The sequence below is a fragment of the Phacochoerus africanus genome, chromosome 9 (genome assembly GCF_016906955.1).
Source record: "Phacochoerus africanus isolate WHEZ1 chromosome 9, ROS_Pafr_v1, whole genome shotgun sequence".
NCBI classification, from domain to species: domain Eukaryota; kingdom Metazoa; phylum Chordata; class Mammalia; order Artiodactyla; family Suidae; genus Phacochoerus; species Phacochoerus africanus.
The window spans coordinates 19,961,219-19,987,260 of NC_062552.1; the positions used below are offsets into that span (position 1 = coordinate 19,961,219).

General features: G+C 41.4%; 1 protein-coding gene across 3 annotated transcripts in view; it reads right to left on the reverse strand.

Moving 5' to 3' along the window:
• LOC125135266 (cytidine monophosphate-N-acetylneuraminic acid hydroxylase) overlaps positions 1-8,195 on the reverse strand; it is a 79,532-nt gene extending 71,337 nt beyond the window's left edge. For 2 of the 3 annotated variants that reach the window (XM_047795201.1, XM_047795198.1), the window contains exon 1: positions 7,920-8,194. The gene's annotated coding sequence lies outside the window, so the exon portion shown is untranslated. Of the gene's footprint in view, positions 1-7,919 lie in introns of all 3 variants that reach the window. The other variant, XR_007136927.1, reaches the window with a different exon arrangement.
• Positions 8,196-26,042: the final 17,847 nt, after the last annotated feature.

The window sequence follows — 26,042 nt, forward strand, 5'->3', positions numbered from 1 at the left end:
GAAAAAGATCACCCCTATACATATATTCTTCTAGAACTAAACTCAATGAAGAATATATGACACTGACTAATATTTAAAAATACCATTTGTGAGAAATGCGGCTATCTTTTTCAAATGGTCAGGTCCTGTGTTCAGTTCTAGTATCTAGAGGTCATCCCTTATAATGCAATAGAGGCATTTCTAAGCCACTCATCTGCCTGGTGACCATTCTAAGTTCTGAGGAAGCATGAAAACAAATACACTAACTTTATGTGTGGTCAGATTTAGGGTCAGCAATTTTGAAGGTCAAAATAAATATAAAATAAATCATTTTATTAGGATATTTACTTCTGGGCAGCTACAATAAATGATGGACACATGATTAAAGAGTTATTAGAACCTAGACTCCAGTTTAGAGAGAGAAATGTGTGCTTCCCTCTGTTTTTCCAGCAGTTCCAAACTTATATTATGTTCTTCTGGTGGGAAATATTTGACCAAGTATCTTCCAGTTTGGGAATTAAAAGAATGAGTTCCTAGGAATTAGGGAAAGTGGCAGATTCTCTTTCCAAAGATGGCTGCACCTGCCCACAGGCTGTTCTTACCATGTGACTGTCATTCCTGTCCCTGAGATCCGGCATCTGTGTTCCCTCTGCTTGTATCTGGGTAGGATTTTGTGACCACCCCCAAACAATGGAGTAGATGACAGAAGTGATGCTCTGTGGCTTCCGAAGGTGGGTCTACAATAATACAGCCTCCAGCAGGCCCTCTGTCTTTAGAGCCTGTCCTTGGAAGCCAATAACCACGTCATGAAGAAGCCTGGGGCCACCGGAAGGAACCCGGGTAGGTCCAGTCGGCAATGCCAGCTGAGGGCTCAGTGCCCATCAATCCTGGACACAAGAGGGAGTGACCTTTCCAGTGATTCCATCCCCAGCTGCTCTTCCAGCCAAGGCTCCAGACAGCACGTGGCAGAAACAAGCTGTCCCCGCCACTGTGTCCTGACTGAGAATACCTGACCCACAGGCCCTGTGTGCATAACAAATGACTACTGTCATTACTGGGGGAAAAAAACAACCACTCAAATGATATTTAAAGGTCCTATTAGTCTAAAATGAAAACATCACAGATCTTGTCAGCCTAGAGGGTCACAGACACATAGCACTAGCACCACACAGTACAGTTAGAGAAAATTTATTGAGGAGAAACAGAGCACATGGAACCCTCCAACTTACTTTTCCCCACAGCCTGGGCCAGGCAGAGATGGCTGTATGTGACACAGCCGACACCTAGCAGAGAAGGGTCAGCCGCTGACAGTCGCCTGCATTCACAGGAGAGAGGACCTGACCTCATACCAAAGATGTCACCATGTGACATATTTAGGTTGCTACAAACGTGTTGGCCCACGGGATACTCAATTCTCTAGGTCATAGGAAATGAATGACAGGATCTTTGGGCCAAAGAAGAAGAGTAGGGAGAATGCATATGGAAGGCCTACATCTACACCGAAGGTCAAAGACTGCATTTGGAAGGCCCTGGAACAATCTTGAAGGGCCTCTGTATACCCAGAAGGCTAACAGCAGCCAAGGCTGCCCCTTTGCAGACTAGCTCAGGCCAGCTCAGCCTGGCTGAAGGAGCTAGGTACTCAGATTTGTCTTCCATCAGATAAAAAGAGAACAAAGTGAAAATCTCCCCTACCTTTTCCTCTGCCCTTCTCCCATCAATTAAAAGAAGATGGAGTCATTTCTCATTCTTTAGTTTGATAGAATTTTAATGATGAATATTAATCAGTGTTGGTGAGTACACTGGGAAAGGTTTATGTTCATTGTACTTGTAGGAATATAAATTGGTAGCTTTAGGAGGAAATTTGACACTATCTGGCAAATTTTAAATGGGAGTATCCTTTGACTTAGCAATTCTACTTCTCTTCTAGTATAGGTGTTTTTTTCTTTTTAATAAAGAAGTACTTTAGCACTTGTACAAAAAGATGTTTGTTGCAAGAAAATAATAGACATGTCTCCAAGGAAGACATACAGATGCACCCCCCACAAGCCCACACATGAAAAGATGCTTGACATTGCCAATTATTAGAGAAATGTAAATCAAAACTGCTATGAGGTACCCCCTTACACCAGCCATAATGGCCAGCATCAAAAAGTCTACAAATAGGAGTTCTCGTCGTGGCACAGTGCAAACAAGTCCGACTAGGAACCATGAGGTTGTGGGTTTGATCCCTGGCCTCACTCAGTGGGCTAAGGACCTGGCATTGCTGTGAGCTGTGGTGTAGGTCACAGGCACAGCTCAGATCTGATGTGGCTGTGGCTGTGGCATAGGCCAGCAGCTATAGCTCTGATTGGACCCCTAGCATGGGAACCTCTATATGCCGCAGGTGTGGCCCTGAAAAAAGCAAAAAAAAAAAAAAAAGGTCTAGAAATAATAAATGCAGTAGAGGGTGTGGAGAAAAGAGGAGCCTCCTTCACTGTTGTTGGGACTGGTATAACCACTATGGAAAACAGTATGGAGGTTCCTTAAAAAAAAAAAAACTAAATGGGTACTATCACATGATCCAGCAAGCCCACTCCTGGATGTCTAATTCAAAAAGATTCATGCGCCCCGATGTTCACTGCAGCACTACTGACAATAGCCAAGACATAGAAGCAACCTAAATGTCCACTGGCAGAAGAATGGAAATAGAAAATTTGCTAAATAGACAAAACAGAATATTACTTAGCCATAAAAAAGAATGAAAATAATGCCATTTGCAACAACATGGATGGACCTAGAAATTATCATACTAAATGAAATTAGTCAGTGAAAGACAAACATAATATGATATGTCGAATATAAGAGAAGGATGCAAATGAACTTATTTGAGAACAGAAACAGACTCACGGACTTTGAAAACAAACTTATGGTTACCAAAGGGGAAAGATGGCGAGGGGAAGGAATGGACTGGAGGTTTGGGACTGGCATATGCACATTGAGGTATATGGAATAATTGGCCAGTGGGGACCTGCTGTATAGCACAGAGAAATCTATCCAGTATTCTGCGATAATCTGTGTAGGAAAAGAATCTGAAGAGAATGGATGTGTGTACATGTATAACTAAATCACTTGGTTGTACAGCAGAAATTATCACAATTGTAAATCAACTGTACTTTAATAAAACTTTTAAAAATGAGGGGATATATTGAAACTACTGATAGAGGAATGAACAAATAAATTATGGCACATCCTTCTGTGGATGCAGCAGTTAAGAATGCAGTAGATTTATAGGACACTACAACATATATTGGTCATAAAAATTTTTAGATTTGGAGTCTGTAAAAAATCCTACTTAGGGAGTTCTCTTTGTGGCTCGGCGGTCAACGAACCCGACTAGGATCCATGAGGATGTGGGTTTGATCCCTGGCCCCACTCAGTGCTGAAGGATCCATGCATTGAGCTATGGTATATGTTGCAGACATGGTTTGGATCCCAAGTTGCTGTGGCTACGGTTTAGCTCCGATTGGACCCCTAACCTAGGAACTTCCATATGCCTCAGGTGTGGCCCTAAAAACCAAAAAAAAAAAAAAAAATCCTACTTATACTTTGTTTTAAAATTAATATCCATATTATTAATGCTACAAAATTGCTACACAATTCCTGGAAATGATACACATTTGTTCATAGATATTTGAAGCCTAGAACAGACTGATTACATTTGAATTTCCAGAAAATTTTAGACTCTAGTACATTATAGTTACTCAAGAACTGTTTAACCCATGAATGAAAGAGTCCAGCAGGGCCAAGTTTCCTTCCAGATCCAGTTCTTGGATTCCACCTGGAGAATAATTATCCTTTCTGATAAAATGGTCATGAAAACACCTAACTCAGAGGACTATCCTGATGATAAAATATGCAAAATTGGGTCCTAAGTTATAATTTGTTGTACAGATTCCAGGAGCTATTTTGTGGTTGGTCTTCACTGGATAAAAATGACTTCTGTGCCAAGTTCTGTGTCACTCTGGGATGTTTCAGAGAGACTTACTTCAATGTTTATGTAATAAGAGGGGAGAGACATGAAGGATTAGGAAGAAGGACCAAACATTAAAAACAATGCCATAGGGAGTTCTCATTGTGGCACAGTGAAAATGAATCCAACTAGTAGCCATGAGGATGAGAGTTTGATCCCTGGCCTTGCTCAGTGGGTTAAGGATCCAGCGTTGCTGTGAGCTGTTGCGTAGGTCACAGACACAGCTTGGATCCCACATTGCTGTGGCTGTGGTGAAGGCCGGCAGCTATAGCTCCAGTTGGACCCCTAGCCTGGGAATTTTCATGTGCCACGGTATGGCCCTAAAAAACAAACAAAAAAACCAACCAACCAAAAAAAAAAAGCAAAAAACAAACAAACAAAAAAAACACTGACAATGCTATAGTTGAGGATAAAGAGGAGGCTGATGGCAAGTGCCAAGCCTGAATACTAGCTGTGTTTAAAAGAAAAAAAAAAAAGTAATGGTAACAGTCAATAAAGTCTTTGTTCTTATTAAAAGCTTTAAACATACACTGCATTTAATCCTCACAACCAGGAAACTCTGAAAGTTGGGAGGGCCCTCAGAGATGTTACATGTTGGTTCTTTTCACCTGACTGTCACTCCTTAATCATCTTAATGGGAAGCTAGATGGCAGGCTTTTCAAAATTACTGTAGCAGAAAGAGTTCCTAGGGATGCCATAACCAAGCATGACAAACTGGGTGGCTTAGCATAACAGAAATGTACCCTCTCACAGTTCTAGAGGCCAGAAGTCCTAAATCAAGGTGTCAGCAGGACTGGCTCCTTCTGGGGGCTATAAAGGAGCATTCTGTTCATGTCTTTCTGCTAGCCTTGGTGCTGGCAATGTTTGACATTCCTTGGCTCACAGATTCATCACTTCAGTCTCTACCTCCACCTTTTTTTTTTTTTTTTTTTTTTTTTTGCTTTTTAGGGCCATGCTGGAGGCATATGGAAGTTCCCAGGCTAGGGGTCAAACTAGAGCTCTGGAGGGCAGCCACAGACACAGCAATGCGGGATCTGAGCTGTGTCTGCAACCTACACCAGAGCTCATGGCAACGCCGGATCCTCAACCCACTGAGCGAGGCCAGGGATCAAACCCACATCGCACGGATCCTAGTCAGTTCGTTAACCACTGAGCCACTAAGGGAACTCATCCACCTCCATCTTTATATCACCTTCTTCTGTTTCTCCTCTTCTCATCTGGGTCTCTCTCTGTTTTATAAAGACACTTGCCATTGGATTTAGGGTTGGGTCTGCCCGGATTACCCAGGATGATCTCATTTTAAAATCCTTAACTTAAAATGTCCACGACAGATGATTGGATTAGGAAGATGTGGTGTATATATACACAAGGGGATACTACTCAGCCATAAAAAAGAACAAAATAATGCCATTTGCAGCAACATGGATGGAACTAGAGACTCTCATACTGAGTGAAGTGGGTCAGAAAGAGAAAGACAAATACCATATGATATCACTTGCATCTGGAATCTAATATATGGCACAAATGAACCTTTCCACAGAAAAGAAAATCATGGATTTGGAGAACAGACTTGTGGTTACCAAGGGGGGGAGGTGGATTGTGGATTGGGAGCTTGGGATTAATAGATGCAAACTATTGCCTTTGGAATGGATTAGCAATGAGATCCTGCTGTGTAGCACTGGGAACTAGGTCTAGTCACTTATGATGGAGCATGATAATGTGAGGAAAAAAATGTATACATGTATGTGTAACTGGGTCACCATGCTGTACAGTAGAAAAAAAAAATGTATTGGGGAAATGACAATTTAAAAAAATTTGGGGGAGTTCCCGTCGTGGCGCAGTGGTTAACGAATCCGACTAGGAACCAGGAGGTTGCGGGTTCGGTCCCTGCCCTTGCTCAGTGGGTTAACGATCCGGCGTTGCCATGAGCTGTGGTGTAGGTTGCAGACGTGGCTCGGATCCCATGTTGCTGTGGCTCTGGCGTAGGCCGGTGGCTGCAGCTCCGATTCAACCCCTAGCCTGGGAACCTCCATATGCCGAGGGAGCAGCCCAAGAAATAGCAGAAAGACAAAAAAAAAAAAAATTTGAAAAAAAAAATTAAAAAATAAAATCCTTAATTGTGTCTACAAAACCCCTTTTTCCCCAATAAAGTCACATTCAGAGTTTCTGGGTAGACATATCTTTGGAGGGTGTGGGGCAACCAATCAACTCATCCCAGCTTGTTTGTGTGATTTTATTTCTGGAAAAAGGCAACTGAAACAGAAATACAAGATAAAGGGAAGTAAAACCTAAAAATAAAAAATGTGAAGTTTCCTTGGCAGTTTCTGGTTGACAGATGTAAATGGTTTGTGGTATCCTCTTCAGAATGTTGTGGTATCCTCTTCTAAAACTGACCCAAGTTGGCAGTTCCCCTCGTGGCTCAGCAGAAACAAACCTGACTAGCATCCATGAGGACTCAGTTTTGATTCCTGGCCTTGCTCAGTGGGTTAAGGATCCGGCATTGCCATGAGCTGTGGCATAAGTCAGAGACGAGGCTTGGATCTGGCATTGCTGTGGCTGTGGTGTAGACCAGCAACTACAGCCCCAATTTCGCCCAGGAAACTCCATATGCCGCCAATGCATCCCTAAGAAAACAAAAATCAACAACAACAACAAAAAAAAAAACTGACCCAAACTAAAAATGTTACTAAAACTGTTACCACATACTAAAGCCTTTCACCCTCCCATCTTCTCTTTATAGAGTTCAGTTAAACAAATTTTCCCAATTATAGTGTACTGAGTTATAAAATTACTTGGAGGGGGGGAAGCATAAATAAGCAGCCTAACAGAGTTTCCTGTGCCATCCACTAAAATAGATTCTGTTTCCAGTAAGGTGGAGAGCTAAATACCTGAATGGATCCTCTTGTCCAACTAAAAACAGTCAACAATCTTAAAAGAGTCAATGAACTGTCATAGAAGGAGTATGGAATTCTCCGATCAAGGACTGAGCAAAGACAAAGAAATCTGTAGGGATATTGAGGGAGCATGGTAGCCAGGCACTTAACAAACAAAGGGGAGAAGGGGAAATGAAAGATGGAGCTTTGAAGTCATGCCCTCAAAGGGCTCCAAAGACACAGCCCAAAGCTTGCCCAACCTGAGGATTCTAACAGATCTTTGCCATAAAAGTTGGTATCCCAGTGAGTTAAATCACCAATTTTGAAGGGGGGAAAAAAATAGAACTTGGCCTTCATGAATGTTTTCAGCTTGAATTCCCACTACCTGGGAGAACTAGAGAAAGATTTAATTTTCAGTGACTCTAGACTAGTAGTTCCCATGAAGCTGAAAGAAGCAAATGATCCTTTCCAGAGGATTCTACCCCTAAACCAGCTAAAGATGATTTCTGCAGGTAAAATTCCAAAGCATGGAGCAGCTCATGGTACAGAAGAACTAAACAGCCAAAACAGCCAGAAGCAAAAACGGAAACATCAAAAGGTTCATAATATTACCATGAATGCAATTCTATGAACTGCGCCCTTAAATATGTCTGCTTACTTACTTATACATGTGTTACATAGGTATAAAAGAGATATCAGGCAAATTCTAACCAAGAGGACACTGGCATAGCCACACTGATAATAAAGAAAGTATTTTAAGCAATTAACATTGCCTCAGTTAGGCGTTTCATAAAGATAAAAGGTTCACTTCCTCAGAAAACCCCAATCATTTTAAATTTGCAGGCACCAATAACAGTCTCAAGAGATACTGATAAACTATAAGGAGAAAAAGGCAAGTTCAAAATAATAGTAGATTTGTATATACTTCCTCAGTAACTGATAGCATAAGCGGATAAAAAAAAAATCTTTTAGAAACAAGGCAGGAGGGCGCGCGCGCACTACGACGGGCTTGGGGGGCGCTGCCGGCGCTAGCGGCAGCAGCGGCGAAGGCTTCTCACCTGTGGGAACTAAGGAGGGATGTTCAGGAGGCGGGTGGCCTGATCCCTGATCGGTTTCGCCCCTGGAGAAGCAGGCACTGCAGGAGGACGGCTGCGCACCGAGGGCGGGAGGGAGAGGTACCAGAATCGGGGGAACAGAAAATAGGATCTGCCAGGGCTGCCTGGCTGGGAAGCGCGTGGACACAGGAGGCACCTCCTGGGCGCGGCTAGGACGTCGGGATTGGGAACTCGGAACTGTTCCTTCCCGTGGCTCTTGTCCCGCTACTTCGGAAAAGGCTCCTCCCCCCTGCGTCACTGTCTCCGGGACCTCTCGGAGCTCGCCCAACACCCTCTTGACAACGCGGAACATCCCCAGTGCTTCCCATGCCCTGCGCGCTGTGCTGGCGCTCGGCGCCGAGCCCCTCGCTCCCACTGCTCCCCCGTCTTCCTCTGCCCGGACTTCGTGTCAGCGCCCGCGCGGTGTTTCCTTTTCCCCCCAGGGGAAGCAGTAACTTAGCTTGGGGGCGTCACTGGTCTTCAGGCACGATTTTATTATAATGATGTTATCTGCGTAGCAAGGATGAAGAGGGTTTGAATGACAGAGTTAACAAACCATGACTAATGGAGATACACAGTCAGTGGCTGATGAGCACACGAAAAAGTCAGAGAAATATAAATTTAAATAGAAAATAATCAGGAGTTCCCCTAAGAGTTCCGTGGAAACAACCCAACTCCTATCCATGAGGACGAGGGTTCAATTCCTGGCCTTGCTCAGTGGGTTAAGCACCCGGCGCTGCGGGGAGCTCTGGCATAGGCTGCAGACATGGCTCAGACCCAGCGTTGCTGGATTTGACCCCTAGCCTGGGAATTTCCATATGCTTGTGGGTGCAGCATAAAAAGACAAAAAAAATTTTTTTTTATTAAGAAAGGAAACAAAAGCATCAAGAATGACTCATGTATTTCCACTTCTGGCCGAGAAGAAATAATAGGGGCCAGATTTACCCTCTTGTTAAAAAAAAAAAGAAAGAAAGAAAGAAAAGGGAAAAAAGGGAAAAGTATATATCCTTTGTGTCATATAAAATGCTTCTCTATATCTTATATAACATTACATGATATGTTATATATAATAATCACATACAATGTCTCTATATCATATATATCATGGTATATATATTATCTATAACATGTGATACATTGTATATTGTATGTCATATGCAAAACTTCTATAGCACATATACTATATATGTTATATATTATTCATAATACATTATATATGATTTTATTTGTTACCGGTATATATAACATACCACTCAACAAATACAGAATACACATTATTTTCCTGCACATATGTAACAATTACAATAGCTGATCATAGGCAAGCTGAATCTCAACTAGTTTCAAGGGAGTAATATCACAGAGATACAATATTGCATATATTATAATGCAACTAAGCTCAGAATCAAAATCAAAATGATAACAAAGTTAACTGTTGAAAATTAAGGAAGAGATACTTATGTAATATTTTGGTCATAAATAAATCATGATAAATGAAAAATTATTTAGAACTGGGTTCTAATGAAAATATACATAACAAACCTGGGGGATTCATTGAAGCCATACTTAGAAGTAAAGGCTAACATTAGAAAAGAAGAAAGTCTGAAATTTAGTGAGCTAAATATTTATTCCAAGAAGTTAGAAAAAGAACTGCAAAATAGAGGGGAAAAAAGGAAAGAAAATAATAAAGCAGAATTTAATAAAATAGAAAATTAACATGCATTGGAGATAATCCATTCAAAATAATCTATTCATAAGTTAGTTCTTTGAAAAGGTCAAAACAGATGGGTGCATTCAGGGTGGTATGGCTGTAGAGGAAAAGGTCAAGACAAGTTGGAAAATATCTAGTAATATTATTGGTTAAAAAAAAAAGACATGTTACTATTATCAGGAAGAAATAAGGAGATATACTGGAGATGCTGCAGACATTAAAAAGGTAACATAATATAAAAATCTTTGTACCAATAATATAAATATATAGATATAATAGATAAAATCTTAGAAAAATATTAATTCCATCAAAATGTAGTTATATAGTGTAGAAAGTAAAACACCACATAAATAGTAACACTAAAATATCAAAGTTAGAAAGACTCAGTTGTTAAGATATCAACTCTTCAAACTGATCTGTTGATGCAATAGATTTGGTGCATTTCCAGTCATTATCTCAGCAAGTTTTTTTTGTTTTTAGAAATTGAAAAGTTTATTCTGAGATATATATGGAAATGCAAACTAAATAGCCAAAGCAATCTTGAAAAAAGAAGAAGAAAGTTGAAGCACTTACACTATCTGACTTCAAAACTTATTAGAAAAGCTCCAGAATCAAGACTGTGGTACTAGAAAAGGATTGCAAAATTAGATTGATGGAACAGAATAGAAGTCATTTGTTATTTTTCGACAAGTAGTACTGGAATAGCTGAATGCTTTATATGGGGAAAAAAATTAACTTTTATCCCTACCTCATGCCATATACAAAAATTAATTTGAGATAAAACATAGACCTTGGAGTTCACGTCGTGGCTCAGTGGTTAACAAATCCGACTAAGAACCATGAGGTTGTGAGTTCAATCCCTGGCCTCGCTCAGTGGGTTAAGGATCCGGCGTTGCTGTGAGCTGTGGTGTAGGTCGCAGACTTGGCTCAGATCCCTTGTTGCTGTGGCTCTGGTGTAGGCCAATGGCTACAGCTTTGATTCAACCCTAGCCTGGGAACCTCCATATGCTGCAGGAGCGGCCCAAGAAATGGCAAAAAGACAAAAACAAAAACAAAAAACAAAAAAACACATAGACCTAAACTTAAACACTAAAGTATGGAGCTATTAAAAGAAATCACAAAAAAACTTCAGGTGTTGGAAACACACAAAGATTTTTTAGAAATGGTGCAGAAAGTGTAACCCTAAAAAGAAATTAGACAAATTAGACATCATCAAAAAGTTTTAAACTTGTGTTTAACAAAAGACATAGCTAAGAAAAATGAATAGGCAAGCTACAGACTTGGAGAAAATATTTGCAAAACACATATCCGATGAAAAACTAATGTCCATGATATACAACTCAAGAACAAAATGGTAAGGAACCAAATCAAAAAAAAAAAAAAAAAAGGCAAGCATAGATTTCAACTGGTATTTCATCAAAAAAGATAACAAAGTCCATTAATCACATGAAACAGTGCCCAGCATGACTAGTCATCAGAGAAATGTAAATTAAAACCAAAACTGAGTAGGAAACAAAAGCATCCAGAAAGACTCCTATATTTCCACTTCTGGCCAAGATGAAGTAATAAGAACCAGATTTACCCTCTTGTTTGAAACAGCACCCCCCCCTCGGCAAAGGGATGAAATATATGAAAGAACAATTCTCAAAACAAATCAGATAACAAAAAAATAGTGATCTCTAAGAAAGAATAAGCAGATGAGTAAGCTGAAAGATTGCCCCAGCTTACTGTTCAGAGAATTTTCAGGTCAAAAAGAAGAAAAGGGACACCTTTCTGGAAGTCCCCCTGTGTTGAGGAAACACCTGATAGATTGGTGAGTTTGGGGCAAATGGAGTGGGGCAGAATATGAAAAACAAGAGCACTGGATCAGAAGAGAACTTTGAGGTCTGCAGAGGGTCCCAGAATAGCTGAGTACTGTGTGTGGGGTGTGTGTGTGGGTGTGTGTGTGTGTTTCTGAAATGCCAGGCAACCACTGCAATGATTTCAGGAAACAATAACAGAGCCCTAGGTAGGGTGTCATTCTATGAATCTGACTGCTTTAAGCGTCATGCTTCATGAAGGCAGCACACAGGACAATCTCTGTGTCCCAAACCTTAGCACTTAGAAGGTCTCCCCAAATATCTGTGGGACTGAACTTCTAACTCTCAATACACTTCAACAGCGCAGAGTCAACTCTCTGCCAAGCACTTGGAGCCATTCGTGTCCCCTACCCCTCACAGAGTTACTTAGGAAAAGTTTCTTTTCTTTCTTTCTTTCTTTCTTTCTTTTTTTGATAGGCAAAAAATAGATTTATTAAGATAGGACGCTTGTAAGAGATGCAAGCGGGCAGACACAGAAGCTCTGCCAGGAAAAGTTTCTTTGAAGTGTGACCACCTCCCTGTACTCTTCAAAGGCTCACAGCCATTACTACCACCACCCCCATGCCCTCCTTGCCAGGTTCCTGGGTACTCCTTCTGGCCTGCTATCCACAAGCTCTGAGACTTTGCCTTCCTGCTACTTCCCATCCATTCTGTTCTCTGTGCCACTGTGTGATAAGCTAGGAATAAAGGGGTTCCTCCTCCCCCCCCACCCCCGGCACCCTCCATCTTCCTTTTCCAACACCCTCCCTCTCCTGATAGCAGGTATTTTGTCTAGTACTTGAAGATTCCCACAGATGCAACATCTTAACCCAGAAAAGGCTGCAGTGGTAGAAATTGCTAGTCCGCTGGCACAGAGGAAGAGTTTGGGACAAGCAAGTCCTGACCAGGCCCCTTCAATCCCATCACCTTTTCCCTCAATCCCTCAGGCCCACCCCTGAGAAGACTCTAAATCGAATACTCAGAACCTCTCAGAGAGTATTTCACGGAGAGGAAAATACTCTGTGTGTTTGGGGAAGGACGGGCCAGGAGATGAGAATCAAGAAAGGTCATTCAGCAAATCTAAGCAGTGGACACATGCTTCTGTTCTCTTTATACTAGTGGTCCTCACAATGTCCCCACTGTAGAAATATTTTTTTCTTGGACCTTTGTATTTCAAAAAAGTTTCCTAGGTTATTTTGCTTATCAGCCAGTTTGAGGCATCCCTTTTTTTTTTTTTTTTTTTTGTCTTTTTGCTATTTCTTGGGCCGCTCCTGCGGCATATGGAGGTTCCCAGGCTAGGGGTCCAATCGGAGCTGTAGCCACCGGCCTTCACCAGAGCCACAGCAACACGGGATCCAAGCCGAGTCTGCAACCTACACCACAGCTCACAGCAACGCCGGATCGTTAACCCACTGAGCAAGGGCAGGGACCGAACCCGCAACCTCATGGTTCCTAGTCGGATTCGTTAACCACTGCGCCACGATGGGAACTCCTGAGGCATCCCTCTTGAAACAGCCATTTGAGATGGTCCTTATCAACAAAAAAAGCAGCCTGCACTACCCTCTGCTGCTGACTTTCAGAAAACAGCTTTGTTCAATATCTAGGTGCTACACTTTGTTCACAGGTTATACTGCATCCAGGGCCTGTCTGAGTCAAGTGTAAGGTGGGTGATGTTGGCCATCGGTGTCCTCCTAATTTTCCCCCAAACGCCCAGGGGTCTCCTGATCTTCTCTGTTCCCCCAGGGCTTGTGTAATCAGGTGTCACCTGCACACCTGACAAAGTAATCCAAGTTCCAGATGTTCATCAACCCCCCTGCCCATCAATTATATTTGATAATATAACACGTACTGAGGACTTTTGATAAGCCAGGTGTGTTCTTACTAATTGACACACATTTTATCATGTAGTCCTAAAAAACAACTCTATGTAGTAGGTATGACTGTGTTTGCTTTATAGATAAGGGAAGTGACACACAGAGAGAGCATATTACATGGCCGTTGGTATAAGAGGGAGGTTATTTTTTAACATCTTAACATGACTTTCCACCTGCGGTGCCTCCATATTGTGATTAAGATCCCAAGGTTTGGGAATTTCCATTGTGGCGCAGCAGAAACGAATTCGACTAGGAACCATGTGGTTGCAGGTTCCATCCCTGGCCTCACTCAGTGGGTTAAGGATCTGGCATTGCCATGACCTGTGGTGTAAGTTGCAGATGGGGCTTCGGATCTGGCTGTGGCTGTGGTTTAGGCCAGCAGCTACAGCTCCAATTGGACCCCTAGCCTGGGAACCTCCACATGCCCCTGGTGCAGCCCTAAAAAGACAAAAGACAAAAAAAAAAAAAAATCCCAAGGTTTGGAATTAGGAGACTGGGGAGGGGAAGAAAGAGGAGGAGAAGGGAGAGGAGGGGAGAAAGTTCAAAGCTGCCTCTTGCACTTACACGCTAATGACCTTCCCTTCTTTAAGCCTCAGTTTCCACATGTGTAACAGCAAAATACTCTACACCGCCTACTCTGCACTGGCTATGGAGTTAGTGAGCTTGTGGATGTAAAGCTTCTAGTACTGCCTGTGCCACACCATAGGCTGTCAAAATGTGATCTTCAGTACCAGTCCCATAATTATCTACACACCCTGCTTTGTTTCTCTTCACAATCTGTATCAGTATTTGACATTATATTATACATTTATATATTATTACCTCTCTGGCTCACTAGATCCTAAGCTCCATCAGAAAAGGAATTTTGCCGTGATCACCTCCATTCACAGTGTTACCTGGCACACCACAGATATTTACGGAAAGATAGCTGTCACGGCCATAATTATCTCTCTCACACACCTCGCCGCACATATAGTAATTGCCCTTTAAATGCTTGTCATGTAGTTTGTGGCAAATGGAAGTGAAAGCATTTACCAACATACTGTATCGCCTTCCTCCATGGGCAAATTGAATGAATAAATGACCTCTTGACTGAGAGTAACATATTTGAAGACACAGATCACAAAAACAAAGAGAGGCCCTTATATAAATTTATCATAAGTTTCATTGTGTGCTTTCTCCCCTGGCTTCTATGAACAGAAGTTAAAGGTCATGGGCACTCAAGAAAGAATCAGCAACATTAGCACATTTTTTTTCTTAATTTTCCATCAGTGTCCCTGACCCCTGATGCCTGTTGGGTCTGGCCATTTGGCGAATGTAAATTAGCCTCCGAGTCGATGGCAAATCTAGCTCTAGTCCTTGGCTTGATTTCCCTCGGCTCTACACTCATTTTCCCAAATCAGTTTATGCCTCATCCATATGATCTATTTGATTATGTGTATGACTCACAATCACAAGACAAACCATATAATTACATGACTTTTTATAAATGCATCAGGATTTTGTATATCAGGAGTGTCTGTCATGGCTCAGCTGTAACCAACCCGACTAGGATCCATGAGGATTCGGGTTCATTCCCTGACCTCATTTAGTGGGTTATGGATAAAGCATTGCCGTGAGCTGTGATGTAGGTTGCAGACACAGCTTGGATCCCGGCATTGCTGTGGCTGTGGTATAGGCCGGCAGCCACAGATCTGATTTGACCCCTAGACTGGGAACCTCCATATGCCATGGGTGTGGCCCTAAAAAGCAAAAAAAAAAAAAAAAAAGAATTTTACATATCAAAATGTGATACTTTTTCAATTCAGCGATCCTTATTGTAAAAATCCGTTTGTTACTTTGAGGAATTGGGTATTTGTGGACATCCGAGCTAAGCTGTGTCTCATAAAGACACAGAGGGAAATTTTTTTCTTAAAACTTTATCTATTATAAAAGTATACACATATTTATTGTAAAAAGAAAAGATGATACAAGGGTTTAAGATAAACTCAAATCCGCCTTCCTGCAATCCTGGGAACCTACCCCTAGACACCCCTAGAAGCAGCCACTGATAACAGTTTGGTATTTATCTTTCTAAACATTATGAAGAAAAACAGACGTACCATGATTCACTCTCCTCTCTTGTCAGATTTGACACTAAACAGCCACTTAAAAATTGTAACCACTCTTGGCGTTCCCATTGTGGCTCACTGGGTTGAGAACCCGACTATTATACATGAGAATTCGGGTTTGATACTTGGCCTCACTCTGTGGATTAAGGAGCTGGTGTTGCCATGAGCCGTGGTGTAGGTTGCAATGGCGTAGGCCAGCAGATGCAGCTCCGATTGGACCCCTAGCCTGGTAATATCCATATGCCACAAGAGTGGCCCTAAAAAAAAAAAAAAAAAAAAACTCTTAAAAAAATTTTTTTTGCCACAGAGAATCTCAGATACACAAAAGCAGACAAAATAATATGACTTCTCATGTACCGTTACCCAGGCCAACAACCACCAACCTACAGTCAACTCATGGCCCCGTCTGTACTCCTATCCACTTCTCTCCATCCAGTATTATTTGAAAGCAAATCCCTTATGTCTTTCATGTCTTTACATGAATAAAAGGAATGATCCTTTTTTAAAAAAATTATATGTCAATATTACATCTAAAATATTCCTCAATATTACTAAATATCCAGTATTCAGATATCCAATTGTCTCATAACTGTCATAAATGGAGAATTTGCAGCATTTAAAAAATTCAGGAACAGGAATTCCCGTCGTGGCGCAGTGGTTAATGAATCCGACTAGGAACCATGAGGTTGCGGGTTTGATCCCTGGCCTTGCTCAGTGGGTTAAGGATCCAGCATTGCCGGGAGCTGTGGTGTAGGTCACAGACGAGGCTCGGATCCCGCGTTGCTGTGGCTCTGGTGTAGGCTGGCGGCTACAGCTCCAATTGGACCCCTAGCCTGGGAACCTCCATATGCCGCGGGAGCGGCCCAAGAAATGGCAAAAAGACCAAAAAATAAATAAATAAATAAAAATTAAAAAAAATAAAATAAAAAATTCAGGACCCATAAAAGTTCCCACTTTATGACTGGTTGACATATCTTTTGTCTTTTTTCATTAGCAGACTCTCTTCCATCTCTTTCCCTTACAGTTTATTCATAGAAGAAACCAAGTATTTTGACCCTCAAAGTCTGACACCATCTGGATCTTGCAGATTATATCCCTGTGGTATAATTTAACAGTCCCTCTGCCTTCATACTTATTTCCTTTAAGCTCTAGAGGCTTGATCAGATTCAAGTTCAGTTTGTTTTATGAGTGTAGCATCAGTAAGTCTTTGTTTCTTCTATCAGGTTGCCCATGAGGTCAGGTTTGTTCTCTCTTTTTTCTTTTTTCCATTGTTTTTTGCAGGAATTTAATATATTAATGTACATTATGAATCATCAAGAAAGAAAGGATACTGTGTTCCACATTCCCCAAACTTATGTAAGATTAAAATAATTTTTGGCAGAACATCTAATAGAGGCAGTATTTAGCCCAGCAAGCTTTAAGAAACATTGCCCTGTATTAATTGATTAAAGCTTTTCACCTCCAGAGAGGTTAGGCTCTGTCTTTTTGTCCTGTCCTCAACCATCAATGTTCAGTATTGATTCAGAATTTCATTCAGAACTTGCAAGATGAAGAAATTCTATCCTTCCTTTTTCATACATTAACTATAATCCTTCTGTAATATAACTTTCTCTTTCTCAAATAGTTACCCAATTGTACAGTTCGTAATGGAAAACAGGATACATGTGTGTTTCCTTCCTCCCATCCTCCAATTTCTTTTTAGTATCATTTTGAGCTCATTGAGTTTAACATATTTGATGAGCTTGAATCTACTCCAGGTATTTTAATCATGTTCGTGCTCAAATCACCCCATCTTGGCCAGTGGGAATCTTTTCCAATTGACCTCTGCGAGTCATTTTGAGATGATCCCATCAGTGTGTGATAGCTCCTTGCCTCTTAAATGAGAAGCTATTCCATCTGGTAGATTTCCTGTTCTAGATTTCAAATCAGCTCTTTCTCCTAAAAGCTTTGTCTGTTTTTTTAGTTAATGGTGTCTGGAAACCATAGCCTAGGTGCTAGAAGTCTGACCACTCTTAAAAGATATCAATTTGGTCACATTTTTTTGGGGATATTGTAAAGAATTCTCTGCAAACTGTAAACAGCCCTAAAAACACTTGACTGGGAGTTCCCGTCGTGGCGCAGTGGTTAACGAATCCGACTAGGAACCATGAGGTTGCGGGTTCGGTCCCTGCCCTTGCTCAGTGGGTTAACGATCCGGCTTTGCCGTGAGCTGCGGTGTAGGTTGCAGACGCGGCTCGGATCCCGATTCAGCCCCTAGCCTGGGAACCTCCATATGCCGGGAGCGGCCCAAGAAATAGCAACAACAACAAAAAGACAAAAAAAAAAAAAGCAACTACTTTAAGGCGTAGCCTCTATATTTAAAAGAACACTTCTGTGAAAAGATGCAAATCTTATTTCCTTTCAACCTAAAGTAACTGTCAAATAGAGACAAAGATGGGCGAGGCAGGGGTAGGGTGGGGATGAATGGCAGGTTGGTTGAGAGATAGGCGGCCTTTGGTTAGTGGGTGGGGGAAGCACATGCCTGTGATGTGCCTGTGAAGTTGCAGATAAGCCCAGAGCTGTTTGGAGCCTTTGAGTGGAAGGGGTCCGAGCTGAAGTACACGCCTTGGTAGGAAGCTGAATAAGGAGACAGGGGTAGATCTGGCTCTTCCTGGGGCAGGAAATGGATGGGTATGAAAAAAACTGGCCCTTCTTCCTTTCGTCTCCCTCTCCTTCTCCTTCTGACTTCCTGCTGAACTTTCCTCCTCCGAGCCCCATCTTTGCTCTGTCTCCTCCTCTATCTCTTCTAGTCCTCTTTCAGGTCAACAGCCTCTTTCTCCCAGAGCCCTTAATTGGCCATCATTTGGAATAGGGAAATGAGAATTTTTGCTTGCTAATGGGAAAAACCAACGCTGGCTACCTGCCGGCAAACAAGTTACTGTGAGGAAATAGATAGCACCGAAAATCAATATGCGAGCTAAGAGAACCACTTTGGAAGTTGGCAGGACCCAGGGTAGCTCTAGGAGCAACGAAGTAGGAGCTACAGGATCTGTGTGCTGGCAGGAACTGTCTGGTGCAGGGTGTCTGGAATAAATCATTGTCAGAATCTCAAAAGAGAGCTTGCTCTGCCAAGGTTCTGAGAGCAGGTGAGAGGTAGTTCACTGGATTTACTCCCCCACCAAGACTACACATGGTGGAGGAGAAGTGTTGAAACTGCCACTCCTGTTAGAAAGAGAGACTGAAGGCTGGTCAGCTCAAAAAAAAAAAAAAAAAAAAGATGATTTTCTTTTTTTTTACTCACAAATAATGACTTATTCTTCCTTTGAAAAATGAATACATAACTATGAAAACAGTGTTAATAAATATTATAAGGAGTTCCCATTGTGGCGCAGCGGAAACGAATCCGGCTACGAACTATCAGGTTGTGGGTTCAATCCCTGGCTTCTCTCAATGGGTTAAGGATCCAGTGTTCCCGTGAACTATGGTGTAGGTCCCAGACGCGCCTTAGATCTGGCGTTGCTGTGGCTCTGGTGTAGGCTGGTGGCTACAGCTCCGATTGGACCCCTAGCCTGGGAACCTCCATATGCTGTAGGTGAGGCCCTAAAAAACCAAAAAGACAAAAATAAATAAATAAATAAATATTGTAACCGCACCATTTATTGCTTATAATCCCAGTGCCAAGAATTATGTCATTTTCAGTCAGTGCTTCTATTTTTAAAGCAAAGTCGTAGTCAGACTTGATGATTTTATCTGCAAGTGAGGCTCAAGGAGGTTAAATGGGCACACAGTAAGTAACTGGCAGAGAAGAGATCAGAATCCAGGTCTACTGATTTCAAACAAGTCGCTCTTCGGTGCTGCTTCTCTGACATCTCCCCTATCAGGATTCATTTATGTCCTCTTTATTTTTATTTTTATTTTTTATTTTTTGCTATTTCTTGGGCCCCTCCCACGGCATATGGAGGTTCCCAGGCTAGGGATCTAATCGGAGCTGCAGCCACCAGCCTACACCAGAGCCACAGCAACGCAGGATCCGAGCCTTGTCTGTGACCTACACCACAGCTCCTGGCAATGCTGGATCCTTAACCCACTGATCAAGGCCAGGGATGGAACCCGAAACCTCATGGTTCCTAGTCAGATTCGTTAACCACTGAGCCATGACGGGAACTCCTCCTCTTTTTTCTTTATTATTTATTTATTTATTTATTTTGCTTTTTTCAGGGCTGCGCCTGTGGCATATGGAGGTTCCTAAGCTAGGGGTCCAATCGGAGCTACAGCTGCCGGCCACAGCCACAGCCACAGCAACTCAGGATCTGAGCCATATCTGCAAACTACACCACAGCTCATGGCAACGCCAGATCCTTAACCCACTGAGTGAGGCCAGGGATCGAACCCGCAACCTCATGGTTCCTAGTTGGATTCATTTCCCCCACGCCACGATGGGAATTCCAGTTTATTTCCTCAGTTTTGACATAACTTTATCATGTTTTGCAATATTAATTTGAGCATGTTTATTTCTTACGATTATTATTATTGCAATTCATTACAATCTGGTGACTTCTTTTTGAATTTTTAAAGGTATGCTTTCTGTTTTTTTATAAATTTTTATTAATTTTTATTAATTTTTACTTTTTTGGCCACACCCACAGCATACGGAAGTTCTTGGGCCAGGTAGCAAATCCAGGCTGGAGCTGTGACCTGTGCCACAGCTGCAGCAACACCCTCTCTTTAACCCATTGTGCCAGATCGGGGATGGAACCGGTCCTTCCTAAGAGACAAGCCACATCATTAACCCACTGCACTGCAGCAGGAACTCCTGCTTTCTGTTTATTAGAAAAAAAACAAAACGAAACATGGAAACAACCTAAATGTCCATTGACAAACGACTGAATTAGGAAGATGTGGTATATATATACAATGGAATACCACTCAGCCATAAAAAAGAACAACATAATACCATTTGCAGCAACATGGATGGAACTAGAGACTCTCATACTAAGTAAGTCAGAAAGGGAAAGACAAATACCATATGATATCACTTATATTTGGAATCTAATATATGGCACAAATGAAACTTTCCACAGAAAAGAAAATCATGGACTTGGAGAATAGACTCATGGTTGCTAAGGGGGAGATGTAAAGTATTGCCTTTGGAATGGATAAGCAATGAGATCCTGCTGTGTAGCACTGGGAACTATATCTAGTCACTTATGATGGAGCATGATAACAGAAAAAAGAATCTAGACATGTATGTGTAACTTGGTCACTTTGCTGTACAGTAGAAAATTGACAGAACACTGTAAACCAGCTATAATGAAAAAAATCATTATATAAAAAAATTTTTTAATTAAAAGCTTATGCCCTAGTTTAGTTTCCCTCCCTCTCAAGAATCAATGACCTTAAGAATTATAATCTCTTGGAGATCCCGTCATGGCTCAGTGGTAACAATCCCGACGAGTATGCCTGAGGATGAGGGTTCAATCCCTGACCTCACTCAGTGGGTTAAGGATCTGGCATTGCCGTGAGCTGTGGTCTAGGTGGCAGACAGCTTGGATCTGGTGTTTCTGTGACTGTGGCATAGGCCAGTAGCTACAGCTCCAATTTGATTCCTAGCCAGGGAACTTCCACATGCCCACGGTGTGACCCTAAAAAGACACACACAGACAGACACACACACACACACACACACACAGAGAATAAAAAGCTCCTCATCCCTGGGCTAAAGCCTGGAGGAAAAAAAAATCTATTATTAAGGCCAACCCTGATAAAATGCCCTCTTCCCACCCTTAAGTCCTTTCACAATGTCTCTCTGCCCCCATAGAAATAATTAGTCATCAAGGCTTGGTTGTTTTTTCAACTTATAGAAAATTTCACAATATACAAAAGTAGAAAGACTGGTATAATCAAGTCCCTTGACACAACTTAGACAATTCATCTCTACCCACACATGCACACACACGCACACAGACACACACACACACACTTAGAGGTAGTTCTCTCCTCCCCAGCTGGATGATTCTAAAGCCAACCCCAGACATCATCATTTCATCTTCTAGTATTTCAGTATGTATCTTTAAAATGTAAGGATTCTAATAAACATAATTATAACATCATTACCAAATCTAACATACTTATTTAAAATTCCTTAATATCCAATACCCAGTCAGGAGTCAAATTCTCCCAATTATCTCATATACATTTGGGGTCAAGCCAGGATCCAAACCTGGTCCATACATTACAGCCTTTTTTTTTTTTTTTTTTCTTTTTAGGGCCGCACCCGAGGCACATGGAGGTTCCCAGGCTAGGGGTCTAATCAGAGCTACAGCTGCCGGTCTATGCCACAGCCACAGCAACACCAGATCGAAGCTGTGTCTTCAACCTACACCACAGCTCATGGCAATGCCAGATCCTTAACCCACTGAGTGAGGCCAGGGATCCAACGCGCCACCTCATGGTTCCTAGTTAGATTCGTTTTTCTGCTGAGCCACGATGGGAACACCACAGGCAAATTTTCAAGGAGACGTCAATAGCTGTGTATCCTTTTACAAACTCAAATTTGTTGGAACACGACTTTTTCATTTCAGTTTTCTTTCAGAAATTAGATTCTGATTGGCTGGTAGTCTAAGCTTGTCTGACCCTGAAGCTGCCCTTGGCTGCAAGTTGATGTGACTCAAGCTCCCTCAGCGCACATCTTCAGGTTACGTAAGCCTATCTTACAATTTAATTAAGGGAAACTAAGCAGGCCTTTCTTTCTTTTTTTTCTTTTTTTTCTTTTTTATGCTTTTATGATTTCTCCTAATGGAGTAGAAAAAGCCAGCAATCATCTTCTAAAATGTAAGGTTTCTTTATGATAGCCTTGTTTTTTACATTTTCAGTTTAGAACTAACCCAAATGTCCATCAGGAGGGGTTTGTCTTAACAAATTATAGTATGCTCAAACAATGGGAAACCAAGCCACATTTTAAAATAATGAGGTTGCCCATTATTAAATTACATGGAAATGCCAAGTACCAAGATATATTGGTGAATGAATATGAAATAATATGAGCAATATGATCCATTTTTTGCCTAAAAATTATGTGTTTCCGTATAAAGAAATATGAAAGAATAAGCACCAAATCTTGGAGAGAAGATGTAAAATTATGGAGGAATTCTCTTTCTACTTTTTACATTTTTGTATCATTTAAATGTTTTTGAATAGTAAGTGCATATTAGCTTTATAATGTGAAAAAATATTTTCAGGTTGAAATATCATGCATAGATCTTAGGTAAATATGACTATATTCTATTGACATACATGAAATATTGTGAAATAATATGACTATTATGAAATATATTAAATATAATGTATATAAGATCATATATATACTTCCTTCTTCCTATAATCTTTCTTCAGTATCATGAATAATTTAGATTTTTCTCTACTATAGATTCAGTGTTTTCTTCAACTGGAAGAATATTTGAAGAGACAACTCAGTAGTCTTCCTTCAATAACAACAACTGTTACCCTTGAATTACCATCGTGTGCCAGACACAGATCTAAGTTTTATTTACTTATTTATTCTATGTCAAAGAGCACAGGCAATCGATTAAGACAGGCCTGAATTCTGCCTCTGTGTGCCATTGGGTGAATTATTTAACCTCCTCAGCTGTGAAATATGAACATTGGAGTGGTGAGAATTAAAATGAGATAATGCCAACAAAGCAGTTGGCACGAGGCCTAGGATACATCAGGGACTCAGCTTAATGGTAGCTCTTAGTATCAATAATGAGACCCAGCTTAGTGGTAGCTCTCAGTATTAATAACAAGTTTTGATTCATACAGAACACCTACCACTTTTTTTTTTTTTTTTTAGCTTTTTAGGACCACACCTGTGGCCTATGGAAGTTCCCAGGATAGGGGGGTAGGGGTCGAATCGGAGCTGTAGCTGCCGACCTACACCACAGCTCATGACAATGCCGGATCCTTAACCCACTGAGTGAGGGTAGAAATGGAACCTGCCACCTCAAGGTTCCTAGTTGGATTCGTTCCTGCTGTGCCACAACAGGAACTCCTTTTTTTTTTTTTTTCCGCTTTTGAACATTTAAATAATTTTTAACTATATCATTTCATTTGATTAGCATAGCTTTCTTCAGGAAGAAGCATGACGAGTTTATATCCATTTTTCAATTATAGAAAATAATGCACATGCGTTCCTGTTGTGGCTCAGCACGTTAAGAACCCGACATAGTGTCCCTGAGCATGTGGGTTTGATCCCTGACCTCGATCAGTGGATTAAGGATCTGGTGTTGCCATGAGCTGTGGCCTAGGTCAAAGGTGTAGCTTTGATCCTGCAAGCTGTGGCAGTGGCCAGCAGCTGGAGCTCTGATTTGACCTCTAGCCAGGAACGTCCATATGCCGCAGGTGTGGCCCTAATAGGAAAAATGCACAGAAAAGAAACCCACCTTGCTAGAATGAATGCAAGGATTAGTTTCACCTGAAAAGACTTAAAGGGAATTACAACAGCTAGAATAGTCTGGGAATAAACATCCCATTGTTCACACCAACAATACTAGAGGACTAGCAGAAAGTGAAGACTAAAGATCTTCAGATATTTAATCCTTAAATACCATTCAGTAGGAAGACAGTGGCTTGCTAGAGAAGGAGAATTTAGGTAGATTTTTGAAGCCAGACTTAACAAGTGGAAATGGTCTGTCGTAGGCCATTCAAAAGAAAGAGGTCAAACGAGGCAAAAGTCCCCTGCCAAAAATCCTGTTTGGTGAGCGTTATGAAGACAACCCATAATTGAATCTACAAGAGCAGTTGGAGCTGTTACAACAAAAACATTCATGTGTTTTCCAGGAAAGACAGGGGAGGCCAGTCAGTTTTACATGTAATCAACTTGCAATGAGAAATTTGGAATGCGATTCCGTGGTTCTTTCCATACCTCCTGGGAAAGTTTTCAGTGAGTGGCTGGCTTTTCATCAGCTAAAAATAATAAAAGGCAAACAATGAGAAATGTTTCACAAGAAAAGAATGAACTATATTGGGAAGAGATTATTTTTTTAAGTGTTTTACCACAGGGATGGAAAAATGGACCAGCACATGGTACGTGTCAGCCAGATGCTGAGCATGACACTGATGATCTTTTCCTTCTTTTCCTTTGTCTTCCTACTTTTCTTTACTCTTTCTTTCCTTGTCTCTCTCCCTCTTTATTTTTCCTTTTTTTTTTTTTTTTTTTTTTGTCTTTTGGCCATTTCTTGGGCCGCTCCCTCGGCATATGGAGGTTCCCAGGCTAGGGATCTAATCAGAGCTGTAGCTGCCAGCCTACGCCAGAGCCACAGCAACACGGGATCCGAGCCACGTCTGCAACCTACACCACAGCTCACGGCAACGCCGGATCCTTAACCCACTGAGCAAGGCCATGGATTGAACCCACAACCTCATGGTTCCTAGTTGGATTCGTTAACCACTGAGACTGAGCCACGATGGGAACTCCTCTCTCTTTCCCTCTTTCCCTCCCTTTCTCCCTTCCTTTCTTAACGAAGAAACTCAACACTCTCTAGTCCATTAGAAATCAAGTCAAGCCCAGCCATTTATCTGGGAATTTTTTAGTACCCACTATACATCTCTATTAAAATGCTACCATTCATCATTATTACCATTTTGTTTCATTCCATAGTGAAGTAATATATGGGAGTTCCTGCTGTGGTGCAGTGGGTTAAGAACCTGAATGGAGCAGCCCCAGTCACTGCAGAGGTTTAGGTTTAATCTCCAGCCCAGAGCATTGGTTTAAAGGACCCAGGGTTGCTGCAGCTGCAGTTTAGATCAGAGCTGTGGACTGGATTCCATCCCTGGCCCAAGAGTCAATGCTGTGTAATACCACAATGAAAATATTTCAGTGTAAATAATAAACAACCATGTTTTTAGAGAATATTTAATGCCATGAAGAAGCATTAAGTGAAAAAGCAGAATTTAAACTGTATGCAATATATGTGTACATGCATAGAAAAAGTTGGGAAAGGATACACACCACATGGTTAATTATGATTGTCTCTTGCAAGAAAGTGGGCAGGAGGGGCAGAAGCTTCTTCATTTTTTTACTTCACATGCTCTTTTATCAGTTGAGGGGCTTCTTTTTTGTTTTTCCAATGAGCATATACTGCTTTGGGTTTTTAAATCATATTGCTAGCAAATGGATGAAAGAAATTCTTTTTTTGTTTGTTTGTTTGTTTTTTGCCTTTTCTAGGGCCCCTCCCACGGCACATGGAGAGTCCCAGGCTAGGAGTCTAATCGGAGCTATAGCCGCTGGCCTACACCAGAGCCACAGCAACACCAGATCTGAGCCATGTCTGCGACCTACACCACAGCTCATGGCAACACCGGATACTTAACCCACTGAACAAGGCCAGGGATTGAACCCGCAACCTCATGGTTCCTAGTCGGATTCGTTAACCACTGTGGCATGACAGGAACTCCCGATGAAAGAAATTCGTAACATACTAGCAAGTTAAATCCAGCAGTATGTAAAAAAAGATAATAAATCATAACCAACTGGAGTTTATCCTAGGAATTCAAGGTTAGTTTAAAATTTGAAAATT